We start from the raw sequence: 21,534 nt of genomic DNA, 5'->3' as shown, positions 1-21,534 counted from the left end.
GGGGGCGCACATCCCCCTGGGGGTCTGTTCTGCCCCGCCCAACACCCGTCAGGGCTCCACAATGGGAGACACAGGGAACCCCAGAGCTAGCAGAGCTCCTTTGCAGAGTCCAAGTTCGGCACCAGCATCACCAGAAACTCAGCTGAAAAGCAGTTTTGAAAGTGGAAAAATTGATACGTGTTTGTTCCCTAAACTCTGAATTATTTCCCCCTTTGCTTTAGAGCATTTGGAAATTGCCTGCAGCACCTTGGAGGGTGCCGTGTGCAACCCAGTGCAGCCTGCGTGTGAGCCGGTGCTGGAGGACAGGTGAAGGTCATTTCCAGGTGAGCTAGCTCTTCAGAGGATGCCACCACCAGCAGGCTCAAGAAGTATCAGCTGCCTCTCTCCCTGCCTCTGCCCTGTCCCTGCACCCACCTCTGCCAGAAATTTACAGGGAAAGGAGAGGAGGGGGCTGCAGAGTGGGAGCCTGGGAAGAGGTGAGGGAGGGCCTGACTGTACTGTGAGACCAGGGCAGGGGTAAGGGCACCGAACCCTCCCTCTCTGCTTCAATGAGACTCTGGTTTATAATTTCACCCTCGAATTGAGTGTCTCCAAACATGAAATTCGGGATTGTACTGTCTTCTGAACAGGCCCCCGGTTAAACCCTGTCCCAGTGGTCATTCTGCCTCAGCTTGCATAAACCCAGGGATGGGCAACCCATTGCCTCCTGAAGCCACTGGTTCCCATTGAACAGCTGTTAGGAAATGAGAGTATTTGGCATTTCCTGACCTACTGTGTGCCCAGCACATGCCAGGCCCTGGGGTACAGAGGGGAGTTGGGAAAGGCCTTCACCCTCCCTGAGCTCACATCACAGCAGGGAAGAGGCACAGCCACTTTTTCATGACCCTAGAGGCTGCTCAGGCTAATGGCTCCCTCTACCCCCCACTCCACAGAAGTCCCTGCAGAAGTGGGCACACCCCTTTTCCTCTAACCAAACATCCCCCTCCCTTTTACAGCTCCTCAAAAGTTGGAGAGCTCTGTCTCCATTTCCCTTATCACATCCCAGGCCTGCTCCCACCTGCCACCTCTTCTCTATCCCCTGCTTCCCCAGAGTGAGCCCTAAAGACGAGGCCTTCGCCCCCAGGCTTGGCAAGGCTATGGGGTCCAGGCAGTTCGCAGGCTCCAGAGGCTAGGTGCCAACACAAGAGGAAGAAGAGGAATCTCTCAATGCCTTCTCTGCATTAGGCAATACCCTGTGTGCAGGCTAGGCCTCTCCTACTCAGGAAATCCCTGATTATTGGCTGAAGACCAGACATGAAGTTCTCTGAGAACACCAGCAAGATGGCCACATTTTATAACAATCCTAGTACTAAGTCTCTGGCTAAAATGGTGATGGCAGGAGATGGAGAGAAAAAGCCAAAGATTCACAGGGGGAGAGAGGGACCAACAGAAGTAAAACCAGAGAAAAATAGGCTCAGAACAGAGAGAGATGGAGAGAGAGAGACAGAAGCAGAGAAATAGTCAGAAACAGAGCCTCACAGAGACAACGGTGAGAGGTGCAAAGATAGGAACATAAAAAGACAACACTAGAGACAAAGAGGTGCTCACGGATTGAGTAGCCAGTCGCAGAAGCAGTAAGAGGTGCCCAAGACCCAGAAAAACAGGCCAACAGACAGGCAGGACCATGAACACTTGTACTTACTGCTCTCCTGATTAATTCGAAAGAAGAAAGAAAGAAAGAAAGAAAGAAAGAAAGAAAGAAAGAAAGAAAGAAAGAGAGGAGGAAAAAGAAAAAGAAAAAGAAAGAAGAAAAGAAGAAGGAAAGAAATAAAGAAAGAAGGGAAGAAGGAAGGAAGGAAGGAAGGAAGGAAGGAAGGAAGGAAGAGAAAGAAAGAAAGAAAGAAAGAGAAAGAAAGAAGGGAGGAAAGAAAGAAAGAGAAAGAAGGGAGGGAGGAAGGAAAGAAAGAAAGAAAGAAAAAGAAAGAAAGAAAGAAAGAAAGAAAGAAAGAAAGAAAAAGGAGAGAAAAAAAGAAAAAGAAAGAAGAAAGAAGGAAAGAAAGGAAGGAGGAAAGAAAGAGAAAGAAAGAAGGAAAGAAAGAAAGAAAGAAAGAAAGAAAGAAAGAAAGAAAGAAAAGACGTGATTTGATGGGGTGCTTGGGTGCTGACTTCAGCTCAAGTCATGATCTCATGGTCCGTGGGTTCAAGTCCTGTGTCAGCCTCTGTGCTGACGGGCTCAGAGCCTGGAGCCTGCTTCAGATTCTGTGTCTCCCTCTCTCTCTGCCCCTCCCCCACTCATGGTCTCTCATTCTCTCTCAAAAATAAACATCTAAAAAACTTTTAAAGAAAAACATTTGATCTGAGGTCACTTGCAATAAAGATTCTTGTGTAATAAGGGATAACCACAGAAGTAAAAATTCAAAGCCAAACTATTATGGAAGAAGGAGCAAATAATGATGCTGAAGGTCCAGGTGTGGTAAACTGTTACTTGTATGGTCTGCAGTGAACCACTTAGTTTTCATGCTTTTTGGTACCCACCTCCTCCTGATTCTGGGCTGGCCCTGGGACATATTTCAATCGATAGAATGTTGTGGAAGTGATACTATTCCAGTTCCAAGAAGGCCTTAAGAAGTCATGGCGGCTCCCATTCTTTTGTGCTCTGGGGAGAAAGCCAACCACTATGTTGGCAGCGTGACTATACCGAGGCCATCTTGCTGCTGTGAAGATGCCTGAGTTAACCACCTGGAGAGACCACACAAAGAAAAGAGGAGCTCAGACAAAAATGAGAACCAGGACCTCAGACATCAGGACACAAATCGAGCTATGCCAGCCAGCCCTCAGCTGAAGCCACATGGAGCAGAGATGAGCCCTCCCCACCAAGCCCTGCCCAAATGCAAAACCACAAGCAAATAATGAAATGGTTGCATTGTAAGTCAGGGTCTTTGGGGTAGTGTGTTATGCAGATAGCTGAAACATTGGGTTAATTTAGTAAATAAACCCAATGGATTCCATCATTTCCTTTGGCCAATGGATAAAGAACATCTCTTTATCTCTTTCCCCTAAAGAAACACAAATGATACTCAGCTCCTTAATGGGAAAGTCAGCAAAGGTCCGCCATTAGCAAACTCAGAAGAACATGGTCACGCGCACACTTGCCCAGCAAAGACAGTAACTACAATGCTACCGTTGAACACTGATTGAGTGATGCTGGTGAAACAGTCAGGGGTGGTTGTTTTAGCACTGACCACAGGCCAATCCATTCCCTTAGAGACATGAAAGACTGAGGCTCTTTCCGGGGAGTGAATGACTATCGGAGATCTAATAGCCAGGACTCATCAGAGCCACAATTGGAGCCCAGACCCCACATTAGGCTGTGAGCAAGCAACTAAAACAAGAAGAATGAATAAATGCCTGCCCAGGAACTCTGAATTCAGAGCCACGTCTGCATCCCAAAGACAGGAGCCTACATGATTCCCAGGCCCTCTTGTCCAGGGAAAGAGGGAACGGACAGGCTGAGCTCTCACCTCCTCAGGGTGGGCTGACTCTCCTTTATCTGGACCAGACCCCCTCCCCACCAGGGGATGAACATCCTGGTGAGGCTCCACAACAGGGTCCACCCCAGCCCAGCCCCAGCCCTGGCCCCAGTGCATTTGTCAGGCAGCCAGGGCCCCACGCCTGCAAGCTTCATCGCCAGGCCCGCAGGAATCGCTTGACTCTGAAATTGGTTCCAGGAACACTTTTGCTCCCATTATTATACTGCCTTCCCTGACACCCCCTCCCCCAGCACCTTCTTTTTTTTTTTTTTTTTACACTAAACTTTCTCTGAATTCACCTGATTTTTCCCATCTCCTTTACATTCTTTATGGCAATGGAGAAATAATCACCGCTTCTCCGGCAGGGTGATGGGAGTGTGCAATATTAACTGTAAATCAGGCAGAAATTGGTGGAAGGGGAAGGGTTTGATGAGGTGCAGAGACATTATATCATTTTAAAGCACTTTTCTGGTCTCCAGTAATCCCCATGTAAATGAAAAGGAGTTGACGACGTGCCTCTCTCTCTGAGGCTGCCTTTAGGAATGCCGAGAAAATGCTCCTGGAAGGAGGACGCAGGGCAGAGGAAGGTTGGCTGGGGCCTGACAGGGGGAGGCAGAAATGTCCAGGACTGTGCCCCCAGCCCCTCCAAACCAGGGCTGGGCACACACCCCAGGCTGAAATAATCCTGGCGGGGCTGTGGCTTCTTGGAAGATGAGGAACCCATGGCAGCGGGGAGGCGGGGGGAGCGCTGTGCACCAACAGGCGGCGGGGCTCGGTCAAACCTCCCACATCCTACAGCCCAGTGGACTCATCAGGAGTGGTGCTGCCCCCAAGGGGGCGTCTGAAACATATGGTGACTTTGGGGATTTTGTCCGCGGTCATAATGCCTGGGAGGCACTACAGAACACCGTAGAAGCCAAGGATGTTAAACATCCTGCAACCGGGACTACTCCCACGAAACTATCCCTCCTAAAATGCCCTTGGCTCCCCCTCTGTATAGTCTCCATACAAAGAAATGATCATCCTGCAAAATGACCGTCTATCAAGATCCATTGCCACCGACCGGCAGGGGCTATCTCACCAAGGAAAGGTTCGTGACCTCCTGGGCTCCTTTAAATCTAAGTTCATTAGTCAGTTGAACTGAATTCAGCCACCTGTATTTCAGCCAGACTGGGAGGGATGTCACTGATTTTAGTAAAGGGAATCACTGCTTCAGTTACTGCTGAGAAAGGAAATGATGCTGTGACACAGTGCTTACTCATCACTTCGATTTTTACTTGATACTTATTGACAATGTTCGTTAATACTTATTTAATCATTGTTATATGTCATGGGATGTTGTGAGTGCACATATTTTAAATGCAATGAATTGCTTACAGTATCTCGAGCCTTCCTACTCAGGGTCCACACCTGCCGGCTTCAGGGTCCAGCTTGCTCCGGATCATGTTTCGACTCAGAGCCATACGTGTCCACGTCTCCCACGCAGTGTCATCCTCTGAGATGCCAGGCGTAGAGGATGCTGCACTTTCTCACAGAGCACTCTGCCCGCATCTCTGAGATTTTCTTCCGAGCTACTGATACTTATTTTGCATTTGCGACGCTGGCTCTTTCTTGATCTTCCCAGAAGGTGTCCACAGAAGGCTTTCAGATCACAAACAAGACTTATGCCTTCCTCAAACGGCCATAGGGTATTTTGTCGACTGACCCATCCAGGGGCTGGCTGTGGGTGCCTGGTCAGGCGTCCCTGCAGCTCCACAAAGATCACACGTGTTCGGTAAGTGCTGGCCACACCACCATCGCTGCCAGAAGAACAACAATTTTAAGATCACAAGATGGGTCCTGGTTATAAAGATGCTAAAATAGGAAGAAGTGGATTTTGTAGCATCTATATGAGATATGATATTAGAAAATTAGTTGGTCCATGTGGACCCACACCCAGAGCTAGTGTGTACAGACACGCCCTGGGAAGCTGCCTCAGAGACCCTGTCGGCTGACATGTCCAGTCTCCTGTCTCAGGACGGTGCATGTAGATGTGCCTATGCTGTTGAGTTGGGAGATTTAGCAAATAAAAACGCAGGACACCTAGTTAAATCTGAATTTCAGATAAAAAAAAAAAAAACTTTTAGTTTCAGTAACTCCCAAATATTTCATGGAACATTCTTATATACTGAAAAAAAAGAAATTATCTGAGATCCTAATTTAACTGGGCATCCTATATTTTATCTGGCAATCTCACTGTGGTGCTTAACGTAAAGCTAATATGTACAGACATGGCCCAGACTTGGGTTCCTGTATGACTCTGGCTGTCCTGCCTGCTCTCTCCTCATGAGTATGAGCTCAGGGTGTGGTGGATGCAGGGGTGAGGTGACCTGGTCTAAGCCTCCTGGCGCATTTATAACCAGCCTAGGATCGGCCTCAGTGGCTGGCTTACCACTCATCTTGCACTAGTCACTGATGAGGTTGGGATAATGAGGAGGAAGCTAGGCCCGGGGCCCTGGGGGTTCACAGCCAAATGCAAGGACAGACCTTCACAAGCTGGGGTCAGGCTCTAACAGAGAGACACCTGAAAGGGAAGCAATGACTGTTTGAGGGGCTCAGGGAGCTTTCCCAGACCAGGGAGTGTTTTGGACAAGCAGAGAGGTGGAAAAAGGTTGCCAGGGAGAGGGAATGATTTGCCCAATGCAGCATGAGTATGAAGGTGCCAGAGAAGTCCTAGGAAAATGTGCCAGAAGGCCAGGGTGCCTGGACAATGAACGCATTGGGAACTGGGTTGGACTTCCAGCTGTGTAACTTCACAGTGACACAGTTAAGTACCCGAACTCAGTTTCTGAACATCACACGGACAGGTGCTCAGTATTGGAACACCTGGGCACCGAGCGAGGCAGTTTGAAAACCACTTCCGAGGGCTTGAGCATGCACGAGGATTTCAGACACGAGACCCACACAATCAGACGTGTTAATAATCATCATCACAACCATTAGAGCCTACCAGTGATGGAGTACTTGCTATCTGCTTTGCTTTTATTAATAACAACAGAGGGGTGCCTGGGTGGCTCAGTCGGTTAAGCATCTGACTTTGGTTTAGGACATGATCTCACAGCTCATGAGTTCCAGCCCCGCGTCGGGCTCTGTGCTGACAGCTCAGAGTCTGGAGCCTGCTTCGGATTCTGTGTCTCCCTCTCTCTCTCATGCTCTGTCTCTCTCTGTCTCAAAAATAAATAAACATTAAAAAAAAACCAAACATGACATTAGGTGCCAGACAGGGTGATAAGTATTTACTTGCATTATCTCATTTGGTCTTCCCAACACCCCTCAGAGGCTGGTTTTTATTCTCCCCATGTGGTAAAGAATGAAACCGACGCTCAGCACGATGACCAGACTTGCCCAAAGTGGCATAGAGGTTGTAGCAGAGCCGGGACCAGAACCTTGACTGCTGACATTGAGGCCGGCTTGTCATGTCTCCCTGTGTAACTGAAACTCCTGGAAAGCCACAGGGGTGCCTCGCATAGCACATTCTGCAGCCTTCCCTGGGAAAAGGCAGAAGCCTTGTCTCTCCAAGCACAAAGAAAGGCTAGATTCAGAATTCCATGAGCATCCTAATTTCTGTGCATATTTTAAACGACAAATCAGGCTGCAATTAGAAAGCCCCTAACCAAAATTCAAGCCACATGCTAACAGGCTGCGGTCAACATCCACAGTGGGGTGGGGGGGTGGGGGGGGCGCGGGTGCGGGGATTGGCTCAGCTCAGGGAACCAAGCCTCAGCGGGAGGGTCTCGGAACCGGGGGTCCCCAGGGTATGCAGCCTAAGGGACTGGAGGCAGGCACCTGATTTCTCTGCCAAGTGCCTGCAATTATAGCAATTCTCTCAGTGCCACAGACTCCCGGGAAAGAGTCATCTGGCATTTGGTTAAACTGATTAGGAATCACTTGCTCTGTTTTAGCGTCATGCCTGAGTCTCAGCAATGAGTAGGGCTCCTGCCCAGGCTTTCAAATCTGCATGGATCCCAACCATCCCAGGGTCATCTCCAGATGCCCCTCGCAGTCCTGGGGATTTTGTTTCTGCCCCTTCCCCTTGCCGGGTTCGTTCATAACATGTTACTTGCTTAACAGCACTACCCACTCACTCCTTTCCACTCTCACCTTGGGGAATTTCCAGAAATACAGTTCAGGAGCTTCTCCCCAGTGCCATCCAGAGTGGAGCTTGGGTTGGCCTGGGCGTGCTAGAAGGAGGCCCCTGGGTGACCACGTTTGGCCTGTGGTGACGTGGGCTTCCAGCTCCCTGGCGTTAATGGTGTGATAGCACCATTTTCTATCACACCCCGTTCCTAGATGCCTGTGAAGTGCTGTTCCTCAGCCCTTTTCTGGCAGTTTCTCTCACCTTTGTTGGTATATTAGTCCATCATTTGTCACACAACAACCTCCCAATCCCAGTGGTTTCCCACAACGCACATTTATTTTCAAATTCATGGGTCTACAGGTCGACCTAGGTTTGGCTACTCTAGACTGAGTTCACGTGGCCCCAACTGGACCCAGGCTTTGGGGTGGATTCAAGTCTCCCAGGCATGTGACACTCCAGGGTCCAGGCTGGAGCGGCAGTGGCTGCCTGGAGCATGCTCTTTTCATACCAGATCACAGGCGCACAAGAAGTCTGAGGAACGGGGACGGAGCTCAGGGTCTATGCACCAAACTAGTGCACGGTCCCTACTAGTCATGTTGCAGTGGCCAAAGCAAGTCAATTGGCCCAGGTCATCGCCATGCTACACACCCACCACTGTGGCTGCAAAAACTGCACATAGGGGCACCTGGCTGGCTCAGTCGGTTGAGTGTCCGGCTCTTGGTTTCAGCTCAGGTCGTGATCTCACAGTTTGTGAGTCTGAGCCCCACGTCGTGCTGTCAGCGCGGAGCCTGCTTGGGAGTCTCTCTCCCTCTCTCTCTGTCCCTCCCTGCCTCCCTCTCTCTTTCTCTCTCTCAGTAAATAAACTTTAAAAAAACACCCTGCAAAGTCACATGATAAAGGGTGTGGATGTGTAATTCTAACCCCGGGATGGAGTGAAAAACCAGAGCCACAGAAACACGATCATCTGAGTTCTCACTGAGGCCCTCCACTCCCGCCCTCGGTGAGCACTGAGGCCAGACACTGAGTGCTGTTCACATGCACATACATCTGGAGCTGCCACGGGAACAGGCGTGGGGCCGTGGTTCCTTCCAGAGAGCACGTGACCCCACTGTGGCCCCGCTGTGACACTGAATCATTGAAACAATAGAACAACTTGAGTATCTGGATTCCCAGGATGAGTGTCTGTCCCCCAAGTACCTGGACTTGTCCTAGAGAACCCAGTCTCCTGGGAGGCAGGCTCGGGCCCTCATCGTCCCAGCCAGGGCTTCATTGGCTCAAAAAGGCCTCATGCGGCTCAAAGTCCCAAGAGGCTCAAGCCCACCTCCCCGCAGGGGTCTGTGGGACACCCCAGAGAGCTGGCAGAGACTCTCTACACCAGGACAGGAAGGGTATGTGCAGGGCGTCTCCCTGGACCCCCTTGTACGCAGATGGGGAAACTGAGGCCCAAGAAAGGAAAGGTACCAGAGACAGTCAGCGGCAAGGCTCCCTGTCTCCCACCTCAGGGCTTTTCTAATGCCCCAGAGAACCCGATGACCGCAGGCCTCCCAGTCCCACGCCCTCCCAGTATCCCCCGCTGACCTTGCCTCTGGCCTGTCGTGGGCTCTTCAGGAATCCCGGCAGAAGCTGCAGGCCAGCTCCTCTGTTTCTACTTGAAAGGAACGGCCTTTTCCCAGGGACGATGAGTTGGTGATAGGACCAGGGACAGGAGCTCGTTCCGGAAAGCCAGGTCCTGGACAAGGCCGGGCTGGGCTGATGGAGAGGTGTCGTCGGGGTTTCAGCATCCAATTAGCACCCTCTGTTCTCAGAGCTGCTGTTGAGAGGGCTTCTGAGCAGCTGGAAGGGAGCAGGCTGGCCGGTCAGCTGGGGGATGAGCACTAATTGGGTGTCAAGCACACCAGGGCCCACAGGCTCCCCTCACTTCCCCACTAAATGCCCCGAGACCACCGCGGAGAGCCGAGGGGCGGAAGGCAGCTAATTGGTCTGGCCTGCCCGGTGAGCCCTCTCTCCGCATTCTGATGCCCTGTCACTCAGCTTCCTTTGTCTTCCATTTCAAGGGCTGGGGGAAAATTGCCTGCATCTGCTGAGAAGTTTCCTGTAAACCTCGGGGTGGGAGGGGAGCTTATTTTAAAAGAGGCTCTAGGCAGGGACATTTTGGCACATTTCCCACAACTGGTCCCAGTTGTCCTAACTGTGGGGAACTGTGGGGACAGCCCTCCCACACACTCCTTCACACTCCTGCTTGTCCGTATTTTTAGACAAGAGTTTCCAAGTCACCCGAAAGCTAATGAAATGCTTTTTGTTGCCTTTTGCCTGGCAGTATCACTCTTCATTGTGGGGAGGGGGGGGGGTGACTATTAATACCACTGCATGTTTCCCACACTTGAGCTAGAAGAAACCATACTTTACCTTAGAGGAAGCAAGTGTGGCTTTGAACAAGTGCGTAGGCACAAACGCACAGAGGTCTGGCGACCCTGGGTTTAAGCCCACCGGACACACAGAATGTTGAACTTCGAGGAGTAGTGAAGTGAGGCTGGAATTTCTCCAACAGGTGTGGCTGCGAGGATATTTTGAGATCTGAAGCTCTCCAATCTGGGCTTTTGCTCCCCTGTGTTTTCCCCACTCACTCCCACCCCCAAGCCGGTCGTCAGCACTGTGCTTACTGCCTTGGGAGAGAGGCGGGCAACAGGGCAAAAACCAGAAATAGCCTGCAAATCTCTCCGGCTTTTGTGTTCCATGGGGGAAGGGGATTTCTCAGGCCTGAAGAAGTGCCCAGAAGCAGTGGGGGGGGGGGGGGAGAGCTGGGGTTCGCTTTCCATCCCCTCCTTGGGTAGAAATCCCACCCACCCCATCCCACCCCACCCTGCCCCCAGGGCACAGAAGAGAGAGACAGGAGAGAGGATGGGTGGGACCCCATTCTCATTGGCCTCTGGGAGGGTCACTTAGGCAGGTGGAACTGTGAGTGACTCTTAAATCATCCCCCCACTTCAAGCATGACCCAGAAGCACCAACATACCACTAGGCCCTATAGGCAGCCGTAGAAGAGGGTGCCGTGGGGACCAATGACCAGGGGCAAGAGGCCTATTCCCTCACTCTCTTTCCCAATGCTTTGGCTCTGCCTAAGAGCCCAGAATCGCAACTCTTCCCCTGTGAGTGGGGATCTCTAAGGAAAATGGAGAGTGATCTCTATCCCTCAAGCTCTATGAAACAAGGATTCAGAGGCCAAAAGTCAATTTAGTAGTAGAAACCCATTTAAGGTAATAGACGTCACACACATGAATGGGGAAACACACAAGGTGACCTTAAGTTGGTTTTGTATCACCTTCCTTCACTTTATCGGAAATAGCCCTCCCTCTCTGTGCAGCCTCCCTCCTCTTCACCTGCCCTTTCTCCATAGCATTCACCATTATCTCACAATAACTAAATGAGTGCTCAGATACCAAATGTTTAGTTATTGTCCTTACTCCTGAGGGCAGGGACGTTGTTTGTTCTGATGCTTAGAAGAGGGCATAGCCTCAACACACAGGAGCAGGAGAGCAGTGTGTGTGCTCAGTGGTGACACCTACTGGCAAAGGGGATATTGCAGCCCAACTCTACTAAACATTACCACTGCTGAGCCAAAAGGAGGGAGCCCCTTCCTAGGTACTGGGGAAACTCCAGGCAAGGGAGAAATTTGTCTGGACCTAAGATACAGACTTAAGAGGGAGCCTGAGTATGGGGAGGGGGGAGGAAGGGGTGGGAGTGAAGAATGCATCTTACAAAGAAAAGGGATGATAATGTAAGATCTTTGACTCTCACCTTGTAGCCCCCAAGCCTCACATTCTGCACAGCTGTCGCCTTCCTTCACTCTTGTTCTCCTCCCCTACCTCTTTTATTTCAATTGACTTCTCTCAAATTTTTATTGAATTTAAGCATCAAGTGGGGAGAGAGAAGGTGAGGAGAGGAGACAGTTGCAAGGGAAGTAGAAGGCCCGCCCCAGAGAAGCTTAACACCAAGCTAAGGAGATAGCACAGGGGCATCTGGGTGGCTTAGTTGGCTGAGCATCCAACTCTTGATTTCGACTCAGGTCACGTCTCATAGTTCGTGAGACTGAGCCCCATGTTGGGCTCTGCGTTGACAGCGCTGAGCCTGCTTGAGATTCTCTCTCTCCTTCTCTCTCTTCCCTTAACTCACCATTTCTCTCTCTCTCTCAAGAAAAATAAATGAACTTAAAAAAAAACGGAGATAGCACAGACTGAGTTTGTCTTGACGTCTAGCATCTTCAGAGCTCTTTGAAGCTTGCAGAGCACTTTCCCACCTGTTTCTTTATTGGATCTTCCTATGACCTATCCTGGTGGGCAGGGCAGGGCAGTCATTCACAAGCTCTGTTTTATTGATAAGAAAACTTGAACCTGATGAAGAAAGTGACTTGTCCAAAGTCCCTTGACCGGCCAGGACTCACACCTAAGTCATCTCTGATTTTGTACCGTCAGATATTTTTGTTTTGGGGTCTCAGCCATTAGGGAGTAAACAGTCCCACTGGGGATATGAGGCATGCTGCTAAGAAGCAAATAGTAGACCACAGCAGAGCACTGGAATACACAGGACTCGGGGAGCCTGGGGGTGGAAGGGCGAACCCCACCCTCTGTAACAGTTTTTACTACAGTTATCTTTCCCAGGAATGCTATCACATTAGGGCTGGAACTTTAATAAAGTGGGAACTGTGAGGTTCTCCAGCAGGGGTCAGAAAGCCAGGGCCTCCCCATCAGGACATCCACATTCTGGTCTTTGCAAGAGGAAACCTCTCACTGCACCCCTGGGAATCTTTGCCCTAATTCATTATCAAACTGCTTGCAATTATCAAACTGTGCTCCCTCAAGTTGACCTTTAGCTGGGGAACAGCTATATTTAGAGAAAACCAGCCCTTTGTAATTACCCCCACTCAGATTACTTAAAGGTCGGCAGCAGATGTGACAGTTTGATCCGTGGGAAGGGCTGTTTCCAGGATCCCAGGATAATTATTCAAACCAGACAATAATTAGCAAATGTTTTCTACAAATGAATCCATCCCTGTTGTTCAGCCCCAGAAGGGAGCCCAGAAGGCTCACCAGGCCAAAGTTGCCCCCCGTAGATATGGTACCAACAATCCCCTCACGCACATCCACCCCCTTACGATTTACAAAGAACTTCATACGACTGAAGTTCAGCGACGCAACTTCATACGACTGACTCTTCACACCAGCCTTGTATGAGACACACTTCTGTACTTTACAGGTGAGGAAACTGAACCTCAGAGAGGTTGAGTGGACTGACCCAGTCACATGGTTGAACCAAGACTTAACTACAGGTCTTCTGGCTCCAAATTTCTTGCTCTTTCCTAAGAAAATGTCTCGTTCAGCGAATGTTTATTGTCTACTTTGATCCTGGCCTTTCGGCGGGCTGCAGAAAGGATAGGAAGACCTCAGCACTAGCCCCTGTGTTTGGAAACTCAGATTGCTGGGTGGGGTAGAGAGATGTGAAATGTTGACAGGCTAGAAATAGCAGCATCTCTAATGAGTGTCCATAAACTCCCTGCAAGAACAACTTTGGATATCAGAAGTTAAGCGTCCCTCTATCTAAAGAGATTAAGGAAGGGTTTTGTGACAAATCAGCCAAAGACAAGGGAGGAAGGCTCCAGATGGGGAGGAAGAAAAAGCATTAAAAATGGAGTCAACTGACATCTTCACTTAGGACATTTAAAGTAACTAAGTAGGGGCACCTGGGTGGCTCAGTCGGTTAAGCTCCCTACTTAGGCTCAGGTCATGATCTCACAGCCCATGAGTTTGAGCCCCACGTTGGGCTCTGTGCTGACATCTCAGAGCCTGGAGCCTGCTTCGGATTCTGTGTCTCCCTCTGTCTGCCCCTCCCCTGCTCATTCTCATTCTCTCCCTCTCTCACAAAATAAATAAGCGTTAAAATAATAATAAGGCTAATATTGGTAATTAACATCTATTTAGAGCTTACTACATTAGTGGCTCTTCTAAGTACTTTCCATGCATTCATTTATGTGCTTGTCCCTACAACCCCATGATGCAGGTACCGTGGGTCCTAACATCATCCGCATTTTATAGGTGCAGTAACTGAGGCACAGAGGGCTCATGGGAGGTGATGCACACGGGATCATGCACTTCTGGTGAGCAACACCAGCAACACAGCTGCAGAGACACAGCGGTCCAGGTGAGAGAGGCGGAGGGCATCTGGAAGACTTCATGTTCTTTTTCAGTGGGCAGAGATGCTGGAGTCGGGAGGTCCTTAATCCAACATGACTGGGGTCCCTGTAGAAGGCTGCCAAATCAGTAGGAACCGGCGCACCTCCTACATGCGACTGTGACCTGGTGAGATGAGCTTGGAGTGGACGACTTCTAGGAATAGACGGAGTCGCTGCTGAGCACCCTTCTAATTCAGAGATTCTGTCGTTCCCATGATGTGCATGCAGAGGGAGCGTCTTGTCAACGACCCAGGCTTCGAGATAGCGAGCTCACAAGGACACACAAAGGTGGGTGTGGGGGTGACATTAGCTTCATTCCATCACCAACGGAGCGTCCCCTGGGGAGAAATTAATACCTCATGCAAATGTGAGTCTGAGGTTTGCTCATGCTAAGCTTGAGGGAGAGAGAGAGAGAGAAAGAGACAGAGAGAAATGACAAAGTCTTAATAAACCCTGAGGATAAGCTCCACCACGAAAATATCGTATACCTCTTTAGGGAAGAAGATATTTATCCGAGACTTCAGAAGCACTCATTTACCTACAAACATCATTTATGTTTCCATTTATTATACCAAATTTCCTCCATCTTCTTCATTCATGCAAATCCCCAAAGGTCTGCCCTGACTGCGGGTTCTTCAACCAGCTGGCATTTACTGGGCCCCCTCCCAGTGTCAGGCCTAGGCTAGGCTCTAGGGACACAGTGCGGAAAGAAAAGCCTGGAGCACAGGCCGTCGGTCTGCACTGTCCAATACTGCAGCCACTAGCCACATGTGGCTATTTGTATTTAAATGTATATTAATTAAAAGGACTTAAAACTCGGGGCGCCTGGGTGGCTCAGTCACTTAAGCATCCGACTTCAGCTCAGGTCATGATCTCATAGTCCGTGAGTTCGAGCCCTGCGTCGGGCTCTGTGCTGACAGCTCAGAGCCTGGAGCCTGCTTCAGATTCTGTGTCTCCCTCTCTCTCTGCCGCTCCCCCACTCACTCTCTCTCTCTCTTTCTCTCTCTCTCCCTCAAAAATGAATAAACATTAAAAAAAATTGTAAAAGAAAAAGGACTTAAAATTAAAAACTCAGTTCCTCAGCCACAGCGGCCGCATTTCAAATGTCTAACATGTGGACGGCATTGTGTCCTGCAAAACACCGTGCAGACATGGAACAATTTCATCATCACAGAATTTTCTGTCAGAAGTGCTGGGAGATGAAACAATGCTCATACTGGGCAAAAGGTGAGCCTGTTGTAATTACTAGCTGTTCTGTACAGTAAGTGTTTGACGATTCTGGTTTTTAATCAATTCATACGGCCCTCAGCTCAGCTTGGGCCGAATGAGTGAGGTAGGGCAGTTCTCAGATACATTTCGGCACCACGAGCACGGTAACAAGAGACTTTTCAGGGGGACATAATGTATGGACACAACCAGACGGCAATCGGCAGTGCACCTGCTCATTGGAGCCCATATTGTGGTGCGTGTGCACGTGGGGACTCACATACACTCACACACATGCGCTCCTGCACGGATCTGCTCAGATACACACAACCGCACAAATAGGCACACACAGTCGTTAACCCACACGCTCTTCCACGCCTGTGATTGCATATGCAATCACACCCCACTCTTGCAGATGCACACACACACGCACACACACACGCACACACACACAGAGTGTTCTACACAAAGGCGTCCTGCATTACTGCCAGGTTGTCACACATGATTGAGTTGGCTACAGTTAAGTTCTGTGGCTTTTTGCTATCCTGATATAATACAGAAACAGATGGCCCAATTTTTCTTGCATTTTCCAGATTCAAGATAAATGCCTGGGAGCCCCACGGTAACCCTGTCCTTGGGATCCGTCCATTCATTCACCGTTCAGCAAACATTGATTGAGGGCCTAGAAATCGACAGAATCACAGAGGAGGTTGGTAACTAAACCACAGAAATTCCACCGCGGGTATCAGGCTCGGGGGAGGGAGGAGGTATCATCCTACAGCACACGGGGCCTCCAGGCCCCACCCTGGGACCAAAACTGCAAGGGAGACCCCACCACTGCCCCCCAGGTGCCCCTGCCAAGGATGACAGGCTGTAATTGAATGGGGGCAAGCTGAGGTGGGCATTAGATCTCTAGGTGGGAGCAGATGGTGTAGATTAGAGGCATTCAGGGGTAGACAAACCTGCCAGCCTCAGCCAAATGTCCTCTATTCTCTTACCTGCGCCTTCAAGCCCTCTCTCCTACCCTGCACTTGCCGTCAGCATGGAACCGTGCTCAAGTCTTCCCATTTCAAAAAAACCCTCACTTTATTTCACGGCCCCCTTCCTAACATCCAACTATTGTCTAAATTCCCTCAGTCACAGCAAACTCCCCCAAACTACTGTCGAACCCTCATCCCAATTCTTGAGCCCATCGCAGCATGACTGGTGACTGTCCCCAGCTCCACAAATCTGCTGTCCCCGACTCACCAGCAGCCACCACCCTGCCAAGTCTGCTGGTCGCCGTTCACTCCTGTCCTGCCAGACCACTGTGCTGCACTTTATGTGGCAGGCCAGTTCCTCCAGAGTCCCTTCCCGTTCTCAAACTCTGCCATGCACCAGGCACCACGGGGGACAGTAGTAAGTGTGAGTCTCCAATCCCGCTGTCTGGGGATTCAGGGTTTAGTTTGCCGTTGTGATGAGACCCTGCTAGGATGCTTTATGATACAATAAACACCCTTGGTTTAGGGAAAAATTACGTCCTCCAGCAAGGAGAGGTCCCGCATGCCACCTTCCCTGCAGGTGAACCCCAACATTCAGCTTTATTTTCCTGGCACATTGAACCAATGGCAGTGGAAGAATTCATTGATGGGTTCAGGAGGGTAGATAGAATCTAGAGTCTTAGAAGTCTGTTCTGGGTTAAATTGTGTCCCCAAAAAGATGTATCAGAGTCCCAGAATACCAATACCTCAGAATGTAACCTTATTCGCCAAAAAAGGTGATTGCAGATGTAATTAGTTAAGATGAGGTCATACCAGAGTAGGGCAGGTCCTTCATCCAATATGACTGGTGTCCCTATAGGAAGGTGGCCATGTGACAGAGGATTAAAGTGCTGCATCTGTAAGCCTAGGGGCACCTGGGGCTACCTGGGCCAGGAGAGTTGTAGAGCCTATTCTGATTCAGAAGTCTAAGAAGGATCCAACCCTCCTGCACCTTGACTCTGGACCTCCAGCCTCCAGAACTGAGACAGTACATTTCTGTTCTTTCAAGACACCCAGTTTGTAGTGCTTTATTATGGCAGCCCCGGCAGACTCATGGGGTCCTGCCCTCCATTCTTTGAAATGGAGCTAATCACAATGAGGATCCACCAGGGGCAACTTTGCCCAAGGCCCCAGCTCCCCACACCAATGATGAGAGGCAGCAGACCACAGGGAAAGATATGAGATAGACCTGAGTTCAAGTCCTGGCTCCATGGTGAACTGAACACCCAAGCTACCTCACCCTCAAGGAATTCTGTCTTCCCATCTCTTAAGTGGGGATATTGGGGGGTGGGGGGAGGATTAACCAAACACATAGGTGTAATCTCACCAGCCCTTGACCAGAAAATAAGGTCACATTGACTTCTCGTGACCAAATTATGGTGGCTCCAGGCCACTTGACTGATGAAAATTAGTCTCTCCAAAGCGTGCTGCAATTTCTCTAGGAGTTGTCCAAGGGAATCTCACACATCTTCACAAAACCAGACAGCTGGCCTCCCCATTTGTTCCTTTTCTCCCCCTCATTTCTGGCCCCCACCTCACCCCCACCCTCCACCATGAAGCTACTTGGAGAATTCCAGCTACAACGGGTGAGTCTGCAGCCACCACAGCCCCCAGCTCCTTCAGGGTCTGCCCCAGAAGCTCTACCCTCAGCTTCCTTCCTGGGCAGCCCGTGTCTGGTGACAGCGGGGTGGGCGTATGAGGGCTGTGCATTTCTGCCAACTTCTGCCAACTTCTGCTCTGATGGACAAACTCATTTCAAAGCTCCCCATCAAGTTGGCCAAGACCTTGTTGGGCTTGTGTGGTATTGGAGTGTCTTCCTCTACCCGTTCCTGCACATGCTCCCTCTCCTTCGTAGGTGCTGACCCCCAAAACATCTCGCTATCAGCATCTGCCTCTGGAGAACACAATCTGCAACGAGAAGCCTCACCCCTGCCCCGTCCATTGTAAGGTGGCCACCAACAGCTGGCTGCTTCCAAAGCCACCGACCTCTGGGGTCCAGGCAGAAGTGGGGAGAGGGGTCACCCTCTGAAGCAGTTTTGCTTTGCCTAGAGCCTCACAAAGTCTCCCTGGATTTCTGTGTCCATTTCTGTCCCAGATTTCTTGTCCAGAATCTTAGCAGGTGTCTCATGGGGAAAAAAAAAAAAAGCATTCTGCCCATTCCTGGCCTTCTGCTGACCAAACAGCTCAAACCCAGACCACATGAAAGGCCAGATGGGAAACAATACATATCATCCACTCCAACCTCGTCCTCAGAACACCCTCTCCTCCCCTGCTCTAAAATAAAAGCTGCCATGCAAATCATTGGTTATGAACCAGACCCAGGGTGGGGGGTGGAGGGTGGAGAGAATCGGAGGAGGAACAGGAGTAGGCTCTGTTCCGCATGTAAAACACCTAGCCCCGAGCCAGGTCCACAGCGAGTGTCCAATAAATGATAGCTATTATCATCATTATTATTATTACGAACCACGAAGCTATCACCAGTAGTTGGTCTGCTGGCAGCAGGAGGCAACGCGGGCTGGGCTGCTCCCTGCTCCAGATCACTAACCCAGGCTAAGTGGTGGTAATTACGACTTTGAGGAATACTAGTAACTGTGCCAAGTTCCAGAACAGCTACAGCAATGAGTCAAGAGGCCTCTGGCTCAGCTCCGGGCTGCAAGGCTGAGCAGAGATTTGCACAGTTGGCCGTGTGGGTACAGTCCAAGGACATTGTGGGAAGACTGTCTCTTGTGGCACCTGGGAGAGGAGAGCCCCTCGGGGACACGCAGTGGAAAGGAGGCTTGGCGGCAGCCTCAGGAGGACTGCAGGGTTCCCAGCCTGTTGCAAGGACCCTGTCCCAGCAGCCTGGGCCCTGTGGAAGCCCTTCTGTGGCTCATTAAGGATCTCTGCATGGCCCTGGCTTCACAAGGAGCCACAGACCCCTATGCAGCCCGGCTGGGCCCATGCCAGGGCTGCACTGAGCAGCCAATGATTTCACCAGGAAAGCGCCAGTGCTACGCAAGGCCTCACGGGAATTGTCCGGGGCTGAAAGAAGCCCCGGTGCACATGAAGCTTGTGACACAAGGAGTCGACGTCTTCCTTTTCAGAAAGGTGATCTCTTCCCCCTGCCCCCTTGGAAATTTGCCCCTGCCTTACCCTGAATAACCAATGGGCAAGCAGACAGGCTTGGTGAAGTCTCAGCTGAGAGGCAGGTAAAATGCTTTCTTCCCCGCAATTTCCTCTGCCTCCCTTACTCCCCATAGCTCACAGTCCCAAAGGCAGCAGGACAGGACAAGGTGGGCAGGGGCCCAGCAAGGAGCTCCCCCTGGCCCAGTACCTGGCCCCTATTTCCTGCATGTTCATAGCTCATCAGCTCCCTCCAGCTTGGAGGGGAAGATGGAACTCTCCCCCCAATTCCTTCTGGCCAGGAGACTGAACCTCTGCAGAATGCTTTTGCTCAGAGTGTGGAATGAGCTTCTATGATCAGTTACTTCCCACCAAGTCCACACCCCCCGAGATCCAGGCTCATGGACCCACCATCCTCTCCCCGCCTCCAAGCTTCTGTCACATGCTGTTCCTTTTCCCTGGAAGGCCTGCGTCCCACTGTGAACTCCCAAGCATTGGTCAGTGCCCATCTCAAGCATCCATTCCTCTTTGTAACTCTCCCTGACCTCCTCTCCCCTGCCTCCGCCTTTCCCAATACCCACTGATTTAATCCTTGATCCCTCCCCCGTGCTCCCACTTCACCTGAAGCTTCCTCCTAACTTTGCAAAGTATTTCTCTGTCTCCCCTGCAAGCTCCTCCACATTTAGGGGACCCTGACCCACATTAGGGGACCTCTGGCATCTGGCAACTGGGAGGCATTGCTATGTATTTATCGCAATGATGGGAAAGGAACATTTTCAGGTCAGAGGACAGGACAGATCAATGGGGAGAGATAAGAAACGACTCAGAAGAAACTGGGGGAAAAAAAGAGAAAGAAGGGAGTAGAGAAGGAGGGAAGAAGAAGGGACAGGCATGAGATGGAGGGAGAGTGAGCTTAGAGATGGGGAAGTGGGGATAGGCTGGTGGCTCACGGACCGGGCCCCATTATACCTTCTGTGGGCGGCTCCTTGCTCCGGGTGCTGCTCTTGAAGGCTGGGGATGGCGCCCTGGGAGACACCCAGATGGCAGTATAGGGCGAAAGCAGCAGCTCCATAAAAGATGTGCCTGAAGAAGGCACTGTTGGTACCAAGTGGCCCCTAACCAAACCCGAGATCAACCCTGGTCACACGCCAGGTTCTAGCAAAAACCCCGGGTCTGAATTCCACTTACTCTTCAGGCTTTGTGGTCCATCTGCCAGTCTGCCAAGTGGCCCTGACGCCAACCCTTGACCAAGCACTCCCCTGGCCTACAAGGGGCATCCTGCCTTTCCTTCATCCTCACAACTATGTTAAAACCAAGTCGATTGTTCTCTTGGTTCTGGTCTCTCCCCACCTCCCCACTCGTGTCTGGCTTCAGATATTGACACTGTGAGTTTGGTTAGAGTGTCAATGGTTTCAAACTGATTGCTACATAACAGTTCCCTATGCTGTCCACGCTCACTAACGCAAGGCCCATATCTTGCTTTCAGACAGCGGCGTAGGACCATGAGGTCTGGGCCTGGATCTTCATTGATAAAATGGGAGCTAACTGGAAAACTCACGTGCTGTTTTATTTACTCATAAGTCCTTGGGGCCATGTGCCTCCAGTGAATTGCCTATCTGGGCCTGGACAGCACATACAATTGCCCCTCAGCTCCCAGTTCCGGTCCTCTGATTGGATGCTGGGAGCAGTCCCCACTCTCACAGACCCCACACGCTCTGGGAATTTGCAGGCTTCTTCATAGTTAGTAACTTGAGTCTTAGCGTATACCTTGCAGAACCTCCCAGGGATGGATCCTCTTCCCCCGGCCTGTGCGTAGGCCAGCAGGGGCCTAGCAAATGCCTACTGAATCAATGAATGAACGAAACAAGTAAATGGAGGAGCGAATGAATGGATGTGTGTACAAAAAAAAATCCATGAATGATAGTATGAATGAATAAATGAGTGAATCAGGAAGTCGGGAGACCCACTGAGCACTAGAGGCTACTCCAGACATCCAGGAGGCAAGACTGCGAGATGAGCCCCTGAGAACCTGCATCGCAGCCTTTATAAACACTTCCTTTTTCCATTACAAGCGTGACCTGCCTTTTGGAAAGACAATTTAAAGCACATTGTCCCATTCTCTTTAATGTTAACTAGTCAGGACTTCGTGATCATTTTCTATCTCAAACCCTCAAACAACCTTGGATTTGAAGTCTGGGACTGTTTGGGCTCCAGGTATCCAATGAAGGCGTAGGGTGCTGCAAGAGGTAGTGAGCTCCCCATTGATGGGGTTTATCAGCAGACAGTGGATATGGTGAAGACAATCTTCTCTGATAGACAGGGTTCCTCCCAAGTCTGAGTTTCTCTGCGCTGCATGTA

At 50.5% G+C, this 21,534-nt stretch overlaps 1 long non-coding RNA gene across 1 annotated transcript; it reads right to left on the bottom strand.

Moving 5' to 3' along the window:
• Positions 1-13,565: 13,565 nt before the first annotated feature.
• LOC132673569 (uncharacterized) lies at positions 13,566-16,516 on the bottom strand. The gene is made up of 2 exons (XR_009608106.3): positions 16,304-16,516; positions 13,566-14,187 (listed from the first exon to the last, which is right to left on the bottom strand). It is a non-coding gene; the product is annotated as an uncharacterized LOC132673569 (long non-coding RNA).
• Between the last annotated feature and the right edge of the window lie 5,018 nt (positions 16,517-21,534).

Source organism: Panthera onca, chromosome C1 (assembly GCF_046562875.1).
Source record: "Panthera onca isolate mPanOnc1 chromosome C1, mPanOnc1 haplotype 2, whole genome shotgun sequence".
NCBI classification, from domain to species: Eukaryota; Metazoa; Chordata; class Mammalia; order Carnivora; family Felidae; genus Panthera; species Panthera onca.
The sequence above is the reverse complement of the archived record's forward strand: the minus strand, read 5'-3'. Positions and strand labels throughout refer to the sequence as shown.